The following is a 15,338-nucleotide window of genomic DNA, read 5'->3' on the forward strand; positions in this document are numbered from 1 at the left end:
AAGATTCTTGTTTAGATAACCAATTCTTTAACAGACTTTGTTTTATTTGCTTTATATAGCGCACCAAGCCCAAAGGTATCTGGGCGCTTTTCTTAGATACATGGTTAGATAAAAAATATACAGGCAATATGAATTACAGAGAATTTTAGTTTTTAACGTAAGCATTACAAAAATAAAGGGCATGGCATTTTACAGAATATACAAAGGACAGGTTCATAATACTAAGGTGAGCAGGCATAAATGCAGGTCAATAATTTTACAAAATGTACATGAGACAATGTCATGAAAGGCACTTGGGTAAGAGTACTCTTAGCCAAAAAGGCCAAAGTGGAATACTTGCCACAGTGCAGGCGTAAGTCAGGAGTGTTGCTGAAGTCACGATGAGGCAAGATGGGTTTTAGTTGGTTTGCTTGAATAACCAACATTTTGTTTTGTTCCTGAATGATAGGAACACTCGGTCAGTTCTTAGTGCAAGAGGAAGATTGTTCCAGGTCTTGGCGGCTAACCCTGAGAAGCTTGAACCTCCTGCTTTGTTTAGTTTGAAAGGCGGGATGTTTAGGCAGTGGGCGTATAGGGATCTGGTAGGTCTGGAAAATTCTTTTCTGAAGAATTTGTTCATCTGGTACTTGGGAGCCGAGTTGTTGAGGCACTTGTGGGTGATAATGGGAGTTCTGAAAGTAATCTGATCTTGGATTGGGAGCCAATTAGCAGTTGGTCTGATTTGTGTTATGTGGCTAGAGCGAGGAATGTTGAGAGCACCTTTAAGAGTGTTATTTTGCATAATGTGTAGTTTGTGCAGATTCCTTTGGCTGGTACCCAAGTAGAGTGTTATAGTAGTCCAGTTTGGACATTATAAGAGCTCTAGCAAGGGTGAGACAACTGTTAGCATTCAAGAATGGACGACAGGCATTTATCAATTTTGATGTGTAAGCCATTGAAGAGGCAGTGGCATTGATTTGTTTTTGGAGATTTAGATCAGAGTCTAAGTAGAAACCTAAAGTTTTTGCTACTTTGTCAACTTTGATCGTGTTACCGTCTATGATGAATGAAGAATAATTAGAGCCTAGTTCACTGAGTTTTAATTTGGAGCCAATGAGGAGGATCTCAGTTTTATCATAGTTGAAACAAAGCCCCTGATTGGCCATCCACCCATGTATTTTGCTGTATATTTCGTTTAGGAGGCTGGTGTCAGTTTGGTAGTTAACTGATAAGGTGATGAGAATTTGCGTATTGTCAGTATAATTTTTATATGATACGCCTAACTCATCTAGGTGGTCAAATAGTAGGTTTGTGTAGATGTTATAGAGGGTGGGTAACACACAGGAGCCTTGAGGTACTCCACATGTGATGGGGTCTGGGTTGGCAGAGGTGATAGGTGAGAAGACCCTCATGGATCTGTCTGCCAGAAAGGATTGGACCATTGCGGCAGCTTGGCTGAAAAATGAGGCAGCTGTGGTTAGATGATTAGTTAGAATGTTATGGTCAACCAAGTCGAAAGCGGCTGATAAATCCAAAAGGAGGAGTAGAGCGGGTTTGCTGTTATCTCTAGCCTCATCCATTTGGATTTTCAGATCCAGAAGGGCTGTTTCAGTCCTGTGTCTAGGTCTGAAGCCCGATTGTCTCAGGCCTAGGAGGTAGTTTGTTTAGAGGTGGTTTTGAATTTGGATGTATGCAGCCTTTTCCAGTATTTTTAGAAGGAAAGGCACAGTGGTGATGGGTCTAAAGTTAGTTGGAATACTACGGTCGAGTTTAGGCTTTTTTATGAGCGGCATAACCCATGCATCTTTCAGGTTTTTTGGGACGGTACAAGAGGCAAAGGAGGCATTTATAAAGGAGGTGATAAATGAGGCACATTCTTTGGCACCTTTTATAATGGAAGCAGGAGAAACGTCGCCTTGACATCTGGATGGTTTAAGGCTTCTGATGATTGTTTCCACCTCTAGGGCAGTGACCGGAGTGAATTTAAAGGTCACGTTAGGGCTAGTAGGTGAGGTTAATTGAGGATTTGTGTTGGATTGCATAAGTATAGGGGATCTAGATTTGGTAGTTATCGATAGACTAGCTCTTTTTGCTTCATTTTTTGTTTGGAGTATTTTGATTGAGTAGCGCCTTTTGGATGTTCGTACACCAGAGGGTATCTTTGATGCATGAGTCTAGTGGATGATGGGAGAGTCCAATTCTTTAAGAATGGTGAAGAGCTCCTTTGTATTAGAATTGGCTTTGGAGATTCTCTTATTTGTTACAGCTCTCCTTTTTTGTTTCTAGGATGGCAGTTTTATAGGAGGTGGAGGCAGTTATGAATTTATCCTTATTTTGAGCTGAAGGTTTTTTTCTCCAAGAGGCTTCTGCTTCTCTTTTTAGTTTTGCGAAGTGATTTCAACTCGGGTGAACCATTTGTTGAAGTGTGCTACCGGTTTGGCTTTCCTTTGTTTAACAGGGGCCGGCTGGTATAGAGCATCTAGTAGGTTCTGATTGTATATCTCTACCATTTCGGCAGGGTCTAGATTTGGAGGTAGTTTGTCCTGAATAATGGGTTGAATTAGAGGGAGGATACTTTATAAAGTGATTAGGTGGTGGTTCCTAGTTAGAGTTGGAGGGGCCTGGATATCCTTAGGTGTTGGAGGTTTGGAATTGGAGATTTCAAAGAAGATGACATTGTGGTCAGACCAAGCACATGGTGTATTGGCTAATATTTTGGTGTTGTAGTTGAGGTCTGCAACCCAATCTAAGTTTCTTCCTGTGCACTGTGTGGGTGTGTGGGGTCCAATATCTTCAATGAGAAACCTAGTTCTATGATGGTATTTTGTATTGATATTTTATTTCTATCGCGCTCGTACACAAGTGTTTCAGAGCGCGACAAGACACGGGAGGGGAACGGGAGAACAAAACCGCGATCTTACTAGGCCCAGTGACATTGAAAACGCGCAAGTGCATGGGAGAGGGGGAGGGGAAAAGTGGAAAGTGCGAAGCAGATGAGAAATAGATAAATAACAATAAATAAACAATAAAGGCAACAAACAGTTGTAGTGCAACCAGCAATTTGCAAGTGCTAGGTTCAAGGCAGCAGACTGGGTAGGTCTGATAAGTGCAGGAAGAAAAAGGGGGGGCTGTATGGGTACTGATACAGACCCCAGTGCAAGGGGTGGCCCGTAGGCAGTGCGGGAGGGTGGCAGGGTGAGCAGGTACCTGGCCTGGAGGACAGAGGGTGGCCATGTGCACAGTGCCAAGAAAAAACAGATCAGCAAAGGAGAGGGAGAGCGAAGGCAGAAGAAAAGAGGAATGCCTTGGAGATGGTTCTCCTCTAGTTTTAGAGTGGCAGGGAGGCTGTTCCAGAGGGAGGACCCAGCTGAAGACCAAGATCTACCACCAGCTCCTTTCTTTGAAAAATGACTGACCCTGAGTGAGTTGGAGGTAGAGGAGCGAAGAGCTCGAGAGGGGAGGTATTTGCAGAGGGATAGCTGAAGGTATTTTGGACCCAGGCCCCAGAAAGCCTTGTGGACAATGCAGAGGTTTTGAATTTAATCCTTGCATCCACTGGGAGCCAATGGAAAGATTCAGAGCTGGAGAGATACGATCCCAGGGCTTGAGGCCAAGGACAAGTCTCGCAGTCCTGTTCTGGATTAGTTGCAGAGGGCGGAGAGTAGAGGCAGGTAGATTTAGAAAGAGGCTGTTATAATAGTCCAAGCTAGAGAGAACCAGAGCTTGGGATACCATGATCTTCTGGGGGAAGGAGAGGAAAGGCACTGTACTTCCTGAGGAGGTGCAGTAGGAAATTTGACTTTTGAGACCTCAGAGATGTGGGCGGAGAAGGAAAGGGTGGAGTCAAAGATAACACCGAGGTTCTTAGCCTCACAGGTGTGGGTAGGAGGAAGGCCAAGGGAGGCTAGCCAGAGAGTGAGGGGAAAGGATGGTGAAGGTGTGCCGGTGAGGAGGATCTCCGTCTTGCTGGCATTCAGACAAAGATCATTGGCGGCACACCAATCTTGAATGGCCGCTACGCAATCAGAGATGAGAGAGGGAGAGGGGGTGGCAGAGGGCAGCCTGAAAATGAGTTGAGTGTCGTCAGTGTAGCACTGGAAATTTGAGCAGAAAGTGGCAATGCAGTGGGCAAGAGTTGCCAGGTATTGATTGAAAAGCTAGGGCGAGGGGTTAGACTCCTGGGGAACACCACAGGTAGAGAGGAAGATAGATGAAAGGAAGGACCCAAGTTGCCACCTTGTATGGCTAAAGCGTTGGTATCCAAGGTGTCATACAAGCCTAAGTTCAAATCGCCCAAAAGTAGGATTTTTGAGTTGGGGTTTCTATCTTGAGAGAGGAGGCTGGTTATGTCATCCTCAATGGAGGATAGGTGGCCAGGTGGTCTGTAGATGGTATGAATGAGAAGTGTTCCTTCTGCTGAGAGTGTGAGTTTCACTGAAAGGAGTTCACCACAGGTGAACTGGGTGCTGGCACATTCTCCAACTGCTAGGGTATTTTTGGCAATGATGGCTACCTCTCCTCCTCTCTTGGTTGTTCTTTCTGCCCTGAGGATAGTGTACTTGTTTGGGACTACTAGCATCAGAGCCGGGCCGGCCACAGGGTGTAACCAGTTTTCTGTAATCGCTAGAAAGTCTACGTTGTTGGTAGTGATCAGGTCTGATGTATATCTAACGCATGGGCAATTAAGGATCTGGCGTTGATGAGAGCTCCCTTTTTATAGCGGTGGCTTCACTAAGTAGTGGCAGGGTAACAGACTTTTATATCAGTATGGGGTGAGTAGGTGGGGAGACAGATGTACTCGTCGTGTTGATCCTGGGGGACTTAAATTTGACATAAGGTCCTATTGTACGAGCGCCAAGTCTCACATTTCTGAGGGAGGTTATGCACAGTGCCTTAGAAATGTTGTGCATGTCAGGCACGGTGTGGCAGTAGTTCGGCAGTGGGGGATTGTACCGTTTAGGGGGTGGGCTACCTAAGTTGTGTTGAGATGGTAAGGTCATGAATTTTAAGTCGGTAGTTAGGAATAAGGTGAGGGACATATGCAGCAAGGCTAGAACCCAAGGGGGAGCCGCAGCGCCATGCGTATGTTAGGATTTCCTGTAAATCACCATGAATGTGAGGGGCAAATGTTTATTCAGTTGGCTATGAATTAGTAGAGGGTATGGCAGGCTAGGTGCAACACTACTATATCATGGAGTAGAAGCGTAAATAGAAAGTCTGGCTATAGAGACAAACTGTAGTAGAGTTTGCTCATTGCAGGCTAATGCAATTGTGGCAAGCTCATCTTTAAAGCTTTCTTTTTTTAAAATTTGTTTATAAATCAACACACAGGAAGGCTTATACAAGTACATTGCTTATAGCGTCTCAAAACATAACAGGCACAGAGTCCCCTACTCCCGCACCATGCATTTCCAGTAGGCACTGTTCTCGGCCCTCAATCGGTCTGGTCTGGCGGCGACGACGGATCGTCCATAGAGATAGAGTGAAGGGCTCTGGCAATCGGGCATGGTTTGTATGTCGGGCCGGATAATTCTGATCATAGTCCAGCACCGGTGCCCAAATGACCACGAATCGGTGAAGCGATCCCGCTTTGGCTGCCATAACCTTCTCGGCTATCAGGATGTCCCAGAGTTTAACCCAGCAGAGGGTCATCAAGGGTCCCTCCACATACTTCCAAGTACGGGCCACAGTGATTTTAGCTGCCAGCAAGAACTGGAACACTTGGGTTGCTCTTCTCCCTGATCTTGGGTATGAGTGTGGCAACGGGATCCCCAGGAGGACTTGCTCGGGCGTTAGCGGAATGGTCACCTGGATGACATCCTTTATAATGGCTAGGCAGTGGGTCCAGAACTCCTTCACTCGGGGGCAGGTCCACTGCATATGGAAATAGGATCCTGGGAGGCCGCAGTGACGCCAGCAGTGAGGGTCTGGAGTCTGTTGGAAATGGTGGAGACGTAGGGGGTGGGGTAATACCCGCACAAAAGCAGTTTGTGGGCGCACTCCCGATTGGTGATACATCGGATGCTGTGCGCGTTCTGGTCCAGATATCCACCCGCGTGTGGTCTTCTATAGCGTGCCCAAGGTCCACCTCCCATTCAGACATATAAGAGGGCTTGGAATGAAAAGGATTCTCTTGTAGCAGTCTATAAAGAGCTGAGATCTTTTCCCCGAGCCGGTAAGTCATTCACTGTTAGCTCAAGTGGAGAAAGGGGTCTTGTGGCTGCCGCTCAGGTTTGGGGGTGGGAGCACCAATGCCTGAGTTGGGCGTAGTTGTGTCTGTCTGTCTCCTCTAGCTGGAATGTCATTTTACAGCGTTCAAAGGTTAGGGGGGGAATCCCCATCAAAGAGTTGCCCCAAGCGTCGCAAGGCCTCCTGCGACCCAGTTCCTAAAGTTCCTTGGGTGGGCTCCGGGGGAAAAGGCTGGGTTGAGGAAGATTGGCGAGAGTGCACTTAGTTCTCCTGGGACCCTTCGGTGTCTGCGGGCCCACTGCCAGGCCTTTATTGATTGTTTTGGGGCAGTCAATATTTCCAGCCAGCTCTGGCGTAAGGCGGTGGGGAGAAGCGGGAGGAAGCGAAGGGGCAGAGGGAGGCAGGATTGTTCAATCTCCACCCATTTCAGCCGCCCTGTGGCGAGCCCCCATGCTTGTAGGTGGGCCAGCTGCGCTGCCATTTGAGACTTGCAGAGGTCGGGCACCCCCAGCCCACCCAATCTTGTGCTGGCCATCATCGATCTTCGTGGGATGCGTGTTTTCTTCCCTTTCCAGATAGTCGATCATCCTTCTCTGGAGCCGCTGTAGGGGGAGGAGTGGGATTAAGGTCGGGAGGGAGGCGCATGCATAAAGAAAGCGAGGGAGCAGGTTCATTTTGCATGTCTTGATGCGGCCCAGTAGGGAGATTTCTTGCGACTGCCAGTGGGTCAGGTCCTTTCCCAGTTGCTCAAAAAGTGGCGGAAAATTGGACTGATAGACTTTCTTTGAGTGAGCGGGGATCTGAACCCACAAGTATGAGATTGATTGAGTGCTCCATTGAAACGGGCCTCTCTCCTCCAAGGCCTCTCGTTCGGCTGGGGTCAGGCCCACTCCGAGCGCCGCCGACGTTTGGAAACTAATGGCGAATCCCGATGCCATCCCGAAGACGTGGAGCTCAGTCAGGGCCGCCCTCATGGACCCTTCGATGTTTGTGATGGTAAGCAGAACGTCGTCAGCGTAGAGGGCAACTTTATGTTGCACAGAGCCGATCTTCAGGCCACTTATCCGGGGGTTTTTGCGCACTTGCTGGGCCAGTGGCTCCATGGCCAGAGCAAAGAGCAGCGGGGACAAAGGGCATCCCTGCCTCGTCCCGCATGTGAGAGAGATCGAGTCCGATAGGCACCCGTTACCTCTCAGCCTGGTTTTAGGGGTCTGATAGTTGGCGAGGATCATTTTGCGGAAGGTCAGGCCAAGGCCAAAAGCCTCCAAAGTGAGGCGCAGGTAAGACCAGTCCACCTTGTCAAAGGCTTTAGTTCCATCCAGCGCCAGTAGGGCCAGTTGTTGGGAGGTGTAACGCTCACCTGATTCTCGCAGAGGCGCCGGTCTTGACTGGGCGACTACCGTATCTTCAAAGGTGATGTGCAGCACCCGGTTGGCTCTTTGGGCTGGACCTCTGTGCCCTGTATGCCTGACGTGCAGAGTAAGATGTCTGCAGATAGAAAATACGGGGTTAATGAACTGGGGTTATTGGGGTGTCCCTATCTCTTTCCTCTTCTCCTCTCCTGTAGACCCCCACAGGTTAACGTTCTCACCTTAGGTAAGTGAATGCCGAGCTCTCCATCTGCCTCGGGGCAGGGTGCTGTAACCAGTTTCTTCACTGGATAGGTAGCGCAGGCCTCTTGACTTCAGAGGACTGCTGTCCGTCGTTTACTGCACGAACGGTAAGTTTCGAGTAACTCAAATGTCTTTAAAGTCTTTAATAATGATGTCTCTTGTTTTGCAGGGTTCCGGCGATGGCGGATGACGGGCTGAAGTGAGTTGAAGATGGAGCCCGTGTGATGAATAGAAGCGCCTGGAAGCACGTAAGTAAGCGCTTGTTGCCAGCTTCACGATGCGCTCTAACTGTCTTTTTATTTTTCAGGTACAATTTCGGAGCGGCTGCAGGGTGCCGGGATACCCACTGGGTTAGATGTGGAAAGGAGTAATGGCACGTGAGTATTAAAGTTCCCCAATGTCTTTAAACGCACCTTGTTTTGTCTTTCAGATGCGGGATGCAGCGCCAACGGCCTCCGGAGCGTGCGAAGAGTTGGTAAGCTTTTGTCTTTCAGATGCCGGAATGCAGTGTGAAGACCTCCGGAGCGCACAAAGAGTAGGTAAGCCTTTGCCTTTCAGATGCCGGAATGCTAACCTGTTCTTTCTTGTCTTTATAGGAGTTGCTGAAGACTGGATTCAGGATGGGAAGCCTTTTTCCTTAGGCCCAGGACCGGATGCAGAAGACACGATGAGCGTTCTGCTGCAGAGGGTGCAGAATAACGCAAAGCAAGATTCATCCACCGGGTGTGGTTTAAATAGCCTCCTGTAGTGCTTAGGTGTCTCCTTCCACAGCCACGCCTAAGTAAGAAAAGAGTTCCTGGTAAGAAAAGAGTTCCTGCCTTCCAGAAGAGTTCCAGTGTTCTGAATCTAGGGAGTGGCTCCAGCCCCACCCAACAGGAAAAGTAGTTCCAAACAGAAGAGGATCGATCAGAGGCTCAACTGGCAGGCAAGTAAGCAGCATGGTCTGCTGCAGGTAAGTCCACCCAAGCATTATGAGCCCGGCGCTTCCAGCGCTGGGACTGGGCATATTTATGAGCCTGGTGCCACTGGCGCCAGGACTGGGTCCAAAAGGTCCCAATTGGGACTGGTTGGCACTCGGAACCTGGGTTATGGATCTGCTTCCAAGGGAGTTGGGAAAACCCTGACCTTTTGGAAGCAGAGATCATGACAGGAGGTCCGATTGGCGATCTCTACTAGGTCCAGTGCCCTGCGGATGTTTTCCTTTGTCGACCTGTGATTTATGAACCCCGTTTGGTCCGGGTCTATGATGCTCGGCAGGATAGGTGCAAGATGGTTGGCCAGGATCTCAGAGTATAGGTTGGCATCCAGATTCAACAGAGAAATGGGTCTATACGAGCTGATTTCTTGGGGGTCCTTCCCAGGCTTAGGGATGAGGACTGTGATGGATTCCTGCATCATTGGGGTGACCGTTCCAGTGGACGCGAATGAGTTGAAGAGGCGGGCCAGGGGGGCCACTAATTGGGGCCAGAAGAGTTTGTAAAAGCAGGTGGAGAATCCATCCGGGCCTGGGGCTCTAGATTTTAGGCTTTTAATGGCTGCCTACACCTCCTCGGCCGTGATCGGTGCTTCGAGTTCTTCCCTGGCCGCTGGAGTCAGATGCGGGAGGGTGGCCTCTTGGATGTATGAGCGCTGCTCGTCCGGGTTCCTCGGGGCCACCGTCATTATTTCAGAATGGTGGGTAGTCGCCAGGCATAGTTTCTCATGGTCCGCATAGTGGGTCACTCCTGCGGGACACAGAGACCCATGACGAAGTTTCTGCTCTTTTCCTTGGCCAGCTTTTTAACCAGCAGTTTGTTGGCCTTATTGTTGTGGACATAATACCATTGCTTGGTTCTGGTTAGTAGATTTGCTGTGTCGTCGGGGTAGTGTGCTTCGAGTCTTTTCCTTGCCAATTGTAGGGCCCTGTAGGATTTCGGGGCCCAGCCCTTCATTTTGTGGGTGGCCTCGGCTTCCCGGAGTTCGTCTTCCAGGATGGCACGGGTCGCTTGCTTACGTTTGTGGAATGCAGCGCCCTGGGCGATAAGTTCTCCTCTGAGAACTGCTTTCATGGCGTCCCAGGTGTTGGCCGGGGGAAGTGTCCTCATCACGGTTTTCTGCAAAGAAGTTTTTAATTGTTCTAGCGATGGAGTCCCTCACTGCAATGTCCCCTAGGATAGGATCATATAGTCTCCACTGGCGGCGAGGAGGGGGGTCCGGGTCATGGGCCCGGAGGGTCAGTGTGACTGGGGCATTGTCCGAAACGATTCGGGAGCCGATTACCACCTCATCTGTGAAGAAGTTCAGGATCTGGGGGGGAAGCCAGGAGCAGGTCAATCCTGGAAAAGGTACGATGCACGTACGAGTAAAAGATAAAATCTTTCTCATCCGGGGACAATACCCTCCAGGAGTCCACAATGTCCAATGTGCGGAAGAGGTGGACCAGGCCAGAGGCCAATTTCAGATCCCTGGATGTCGGGGGGGGGGGAGGGAAGGGGATGGGATCTATCTTTGAGGAGGTATGGAAGGAGGGAGTCTTCCAGGTCTTGGTAGAAGCCTTCCTGGAGTTTGTTCGGAGCATACGCTGAGATGAGGGTATAAAGTTGACCCAGGACGGTGCATTTGATTGCGATAAAGCGACCATCCTGACCTCGTAATGAATCCAGGATCTAGGGCTTCAGATCTTTTGCGAATAAGATAGCGGTGCCTCCCTTCTTGGTTCCATTGGAGGCAAAGAATTGTAACGGGAAGAATCTGCTTCGCAGGAGAGAGAAGTCTGCTGGGATTAAGTGTGTTTCTTGCAGGAAAGCGATCGAGGTCCCGTCATTTTGTAATCTTTGCAGGATGGATTTCCTCTTCGAGGGGGGCTAGGGGGGGAGTTCAGGCCCCTAACGTTCAACGTGGTGAATTTAAGCTTTAGATGCAGGGGCTGGTTTGAGGGATTCGCTTGCTGTGGGGGGAGGATTGGGGAGCGATTAAGTCAGCCATGAGAGTGAGAGCATGGCTATTTCAGGTTCTCCTGTGGTTGAGGGTTTTTGAACTAGTCTCCAACGGATTCTACAAAGGCCTCCAACGGGAGGTCCAAACTGCGACCAGGGGGGCCGATTTTAAACTATCGGCGTGGCCCCTGTGTGCCCAGGCTGTCCTTCGACAGAAGCAACATGATTGGAATTCTCTCCAAGGGTAACGTGATGGCATCCACCTTGGAGGGGGGTATGGACCGCATGGCATCTGCGGCGAGTTTTAAAAGATTTCGAAGGTTCCAGTGCGATATACCCTGTGCGGGTGTCCTCGCGTGTCATTTGGGTTTACGGTTCCTCTGCGCTCTTGACCAAGGGGCCCTTTTCGGCTTTGGGGAGGTGGTGTTTGGAGCCGGGCTCGTACGGCCCGGGCAGGATGGGTCTGAAGTCCCAGGGGAATCTGGACGGAGAATTGGTGCTGCATCGTCGAGGTGGCTGATGGTGCGCGGGGTGCCCTTGTACGAGAATTGTAGCGCCGTGGGAAAGAGCCACCGGTAGCGAATCTGCTGATCTCGGAGGAAGAGCAGAAAGCAGGCGTAGCATTCTGCGCTTCTGAAGGGTTAGTGGGGAGAGGTCCTGGAAGATCTGTAATGGGACACCTTGGAAGGAGAGCTCGTCCTCTGAGCGACTTATCGCAGCGATGGCCTCCTTGGTGGTGTAGTAATGGACCCTTGTAATTACATCCGGAAGGGGGTCAGTATCCACACCCCGGCGAGGGCGCAGTCTGTGGGTTCTATCCAGCAAGAGCTGGGCCTCATCTAAGTTCGGCAGGAGGAACTGAAAAAGGGTGCTGACGTATTCCGGGAGCTGCTTGTCGGTAACTGAAGAGGGCACCCCTTGGATCCGCAGGTTATTGCGGTGAGAGCGATTTTCCATGTCTTCCTGTTTATGCTCGAATTTCAGTCCTCTCCATTAACGACTGGACAGCGCGTTGCATCCCCGTTAGCGAGCTGGAGTGGTCCGTGGTCAGGTCCTCGAACTCCCACACCATTTGCTCACTGCTACTGACCCGTTGTTCTGCTTGCTCCAATTTGGCAGTGAGTTCCGTCATACAGGTTCTGAATTCTGATTTGATGTCACACATGAAGGCCTGTAGGTCCTCTTTGGTTGCAAGCGTCCCTTTGTCGTCGGTCGCCTTCTGGGGTGTGAGTTTAGGGGGGGTCGGTCTTCTTTTCCGAGGCCTGCAGCATGGTAGAAATGTCAGCTGATTTGGGGTGCTTCAGTGTTTTGGACGACATGGCTCCGAAGTGAGGAGGCGCCAGTGGAGTAACGTTGCTGAAAATGTTGGGGGGGACATGTCATCTGAAAATAAAATGCCCCATTCAAATGAATGGGGACAAAATCCTGTGCCATGAAAGTTGGGGGGGACAAACACCCCTGTCCCCCCCCTAAAATTACGCCCATGGGAGGCGCCCTCCGGGGGGTGAGCCCCCCCTCCCACGTCTCGCAGAATTTGAAGAGGCGACGGCCGGGAAGGTGTGAGGATCTATAGAGCTGGGGCGTCCCGGGCAATTGTACCAAGTCCTCGGGGAGGTGAGGTTCGCCGTAGTGGGGCAGATCAGCAAGGTAGGGTGATTGTCCAGAGAGCAGGTGGCGATGACGGGCGCTTCCCGGCTGGAGAAGAGAGGAAGTGGGCAGGGGCGCCCCAGGACCCGGAGGAGGCGTCACTCTCCATCTTGAGGGTCAGAAGTAAGGGGACTCCGGGGCCCTCGCAGGAAGGGGGGCCAGGGTGATACAGAAGGCCTTGGGGAAGTTGTTGCTGTGTCCCCACCAGGACGGATAGAGGGAAGCTTATGTTGGGGGTGGAGGGGGCTACTGGGCTCACCTGAGTAATGTGTGTGACCCCTTCTCAAGAGCCGGGGGCCACGGTGCAGCCGGAAGGTTCCAGGAGGGCTTCAGCGGGTGCACGATGTTGTGGGCTGCCAGTGAGTGGGCCACCACCCCCGAGGCAGGTCCAAGCCTCTGGTGCAGTGGCCACCGGTGGGGATAAAGCCCCTTCAGCAGATGAGGGCAGGACGTGGGCAGGGGCGCCCCAGGAAGCCAGGGAGGAGAGGCGCTGTCGGGTCCAGGCAGCCGGAGCCCAGATCAGGGGCTGCCCCGCTGGGTCCCAAGGCTGGTGTCCCAGCCCCTGAAGGCCCGGGACCAGCAGAAGTTTGAGCATCTGGCCCGGAGGACAGCCCCAGATGAGACCGCTCCCCAGGTGGCTAGCTGTGATCTGGATGCGTGGCGGGGGGGACCGCCCTCGCCGGCCCGGAGCGAGAGCCCCATCCTCCGGTGGAAGGCGCGAGCCACGTGCCAGGGGAACCGCAGCAGGAATGCGGGCATGGGGAGGAGCGTCCCAGGGCTCGGTGCAGCGGGGTGGGCGGATGCCGCCGAGAACCTCTGCGGCCCATGGGCCCAGGGGAGGAGGGGCGAAGTCCCGGCGGATAAGGCAAGGTAGTCGCTGAAGCGGAGGTGAGGGGTGCAGGCTTCAAGGGCTGGGTTGGGTGCTCAGTTGGCCTCCGAGTGACGCGGCCAGGGCGCTGTCAGAGGAGTTGGAGATTTCAGGCTCTGCACGCGAGCCCCAGAGGAAGCCCGGCCTCGGGGGCTGCGCGGTGCCAGCACAGGCTGCCAAAGGACTGCAGAGGCAGGGCTACCGAGAGGCGTCAGCCAACTTTGAATCCACCAGGCGAACGCCGCCGTCGGGACTCCCTGCCACGTTTTCGGGGATCTAATCCCCGTTTAGCTCCCAGGTTGCTGTTGTCGAGGCTACCAGCCTTCTGCCGCTTCAGGCCATCATTCCTGCTCTTTGGGCATAGCAGGAACCGGGGATATTACGAACGTTGACGCGGTCCCGTGCGGAGGCCATTAGGAGAGCTGCCACATCGCTGGCGCTCCAGGCCACGCCCCCCCAAAACTTTAAAGCTTTCGTGAATGCAACCTTCTCTTCGGTCTGGATAGCAATGTCTTTCTTTAACATCCAACTTTCCAGGGTTCAATTAATAAACTACAACCAAAAAAGTGATTGGTGGAAGGTTTTGAATAAATCTGAACCACTGGCAATGCTCTGGGCAACCTTCCACGCCACTGTTTTTTAGCTTGGAAAAAGCCATTGCACTGTTGCAAAAGGGGTCCAGCCATATGCAAATCACTTAGATACTGCCTCCAATGGCAGAAGCCCAGTTTAAACTACTAGGCCAGGTACCCTCTGCATGGAAAGCAACCCCAGACATGTTTCGGCCTTGTTGTGCCGCCTCAGTTAGGTGCTGCTTGGTTCCCTATAATGCAGCGTGCGAGGAGCCCACATCTGTGCATATCCTCTCACATTTGGAGAAAAATTACAACCAAAATGCGATGGGTGGAAGGTTTTGAATAAATATGAACCACTGGCAATGCGCTGGGCAACCTTGCACACACCTCCTTTTTTTTTTTGTTGTTTAGCTGTAGTCCCTGTGAGTGTGACGGGTATTCCCAGATGTGGCTCCCGTGCCTTCTGGTCCTAGAGACCCAAAGTACTCCTCATTGATAAGGCCCAACCAAGCCAAAACGTATGGGGATGTTTTTGGTCTTGTGCAGAATGGATGTGACCAAGCAGTTTGGGCTAGACTGCCCCTTTTGGGGTGGGACCAAGCCTGATGTGTATATGGCCTTTCTCTTTTTGTAAATGCCTAGCAGGCAAAGAACAATGGTCTGGATGGTTGCCCAGAGCAATGCCAATGGTTAACATTAATTCCAAACCTTCCAGCCATCACCTTTTGTTTTGCTTCAATAGACAAATGCCATTCTTTCCTTTAACGTTTATTGGAGCTTGCAAATTGCCTAGTTTACTCCCCCGCAAGGTTTCTTTATGCAATGCCAACTCCCTGGTGTACTTGCATGATAAACGTAATTCCCACAGTAAGGAAACAATGCCCCAGAGTTGTGCCGTTAGGAACACACATACTATGTATACCACAGTGAACACAGAAGGCATTACATGATGAATTGATCAAGGCAAAATGTACTTGTTAAAACAGACAGGCAATGGGCTTGGAACCTCAGCAACATGCCATAAAATATCCGGAGATGTGCTATTTAAGTCTGGTGAACAATGAAATCTTACTTCTTTAAATCAGCCCCCTTGTGGGGCCCCCCTCCAAGGTGGGGGCCCTGGGCAAGTGCCCCTTTTGCCCTCCCATAAAGAAGTCTCTGCCCCCCCCCTGCATATTGATCCACTTATGAGCCTGTCCTCCAATTTAAGAATTCTTTTAGCATGTGGAATGTTCTATTGAAGGTTACCGGTAGATCTTTACATCCGGCCTTGGTATTAGCCAAACGCTTTATGGCAATGAAGGGATGCTCGGGCTACTCTCTACACAAAAGTGTGGCTTGAGGACACAATAGTAGGGGATACCTCGGAGAATTAAGCTATTCGACTCTCGCAAGGCTCTGTTGTCGAAGCAGATGGGGATACCTGTTTGGAACGGAATATCTTCAGGATCATACACTGTACAGGTCCTACAGTTTAACACCTAATGAGTCAAATGATTTATTTAGTTAAAACCTGTAATCCTATACATATCTGCACAATAAATGTCTATGA

The 15,338-nt window shown here is 50.9% G+C and overlaps 1 protein-coding gene across 1 annotated transcript in view; it reads left to right on the top strand.

The window, feature by feature from the left end:
- The window catches only part of LOC138492324 (clustered mitochondria protein homolog), a 1,100,229-nt gene that overhangs the window by 374,212 nt on the left and 710,679 nt on the right, over nt 1-15,338 (top strand). The window lies entirely within an intron of this gene.

This window comes from Ambystoma mexicanum, chromosome 10, assembly GCF_040938575.1.
Source record: "Ambystoma mexicanum isolate Mex_15411 chromosome 10, UKY_AmexF1_1, whole genome shotgun sequence".
NCBI lineage: Eukaryota > Metazoa > Chordata > Amphibia > Caudata > Ambystomatidae > Ambystoma > Ambystoma mexicanum.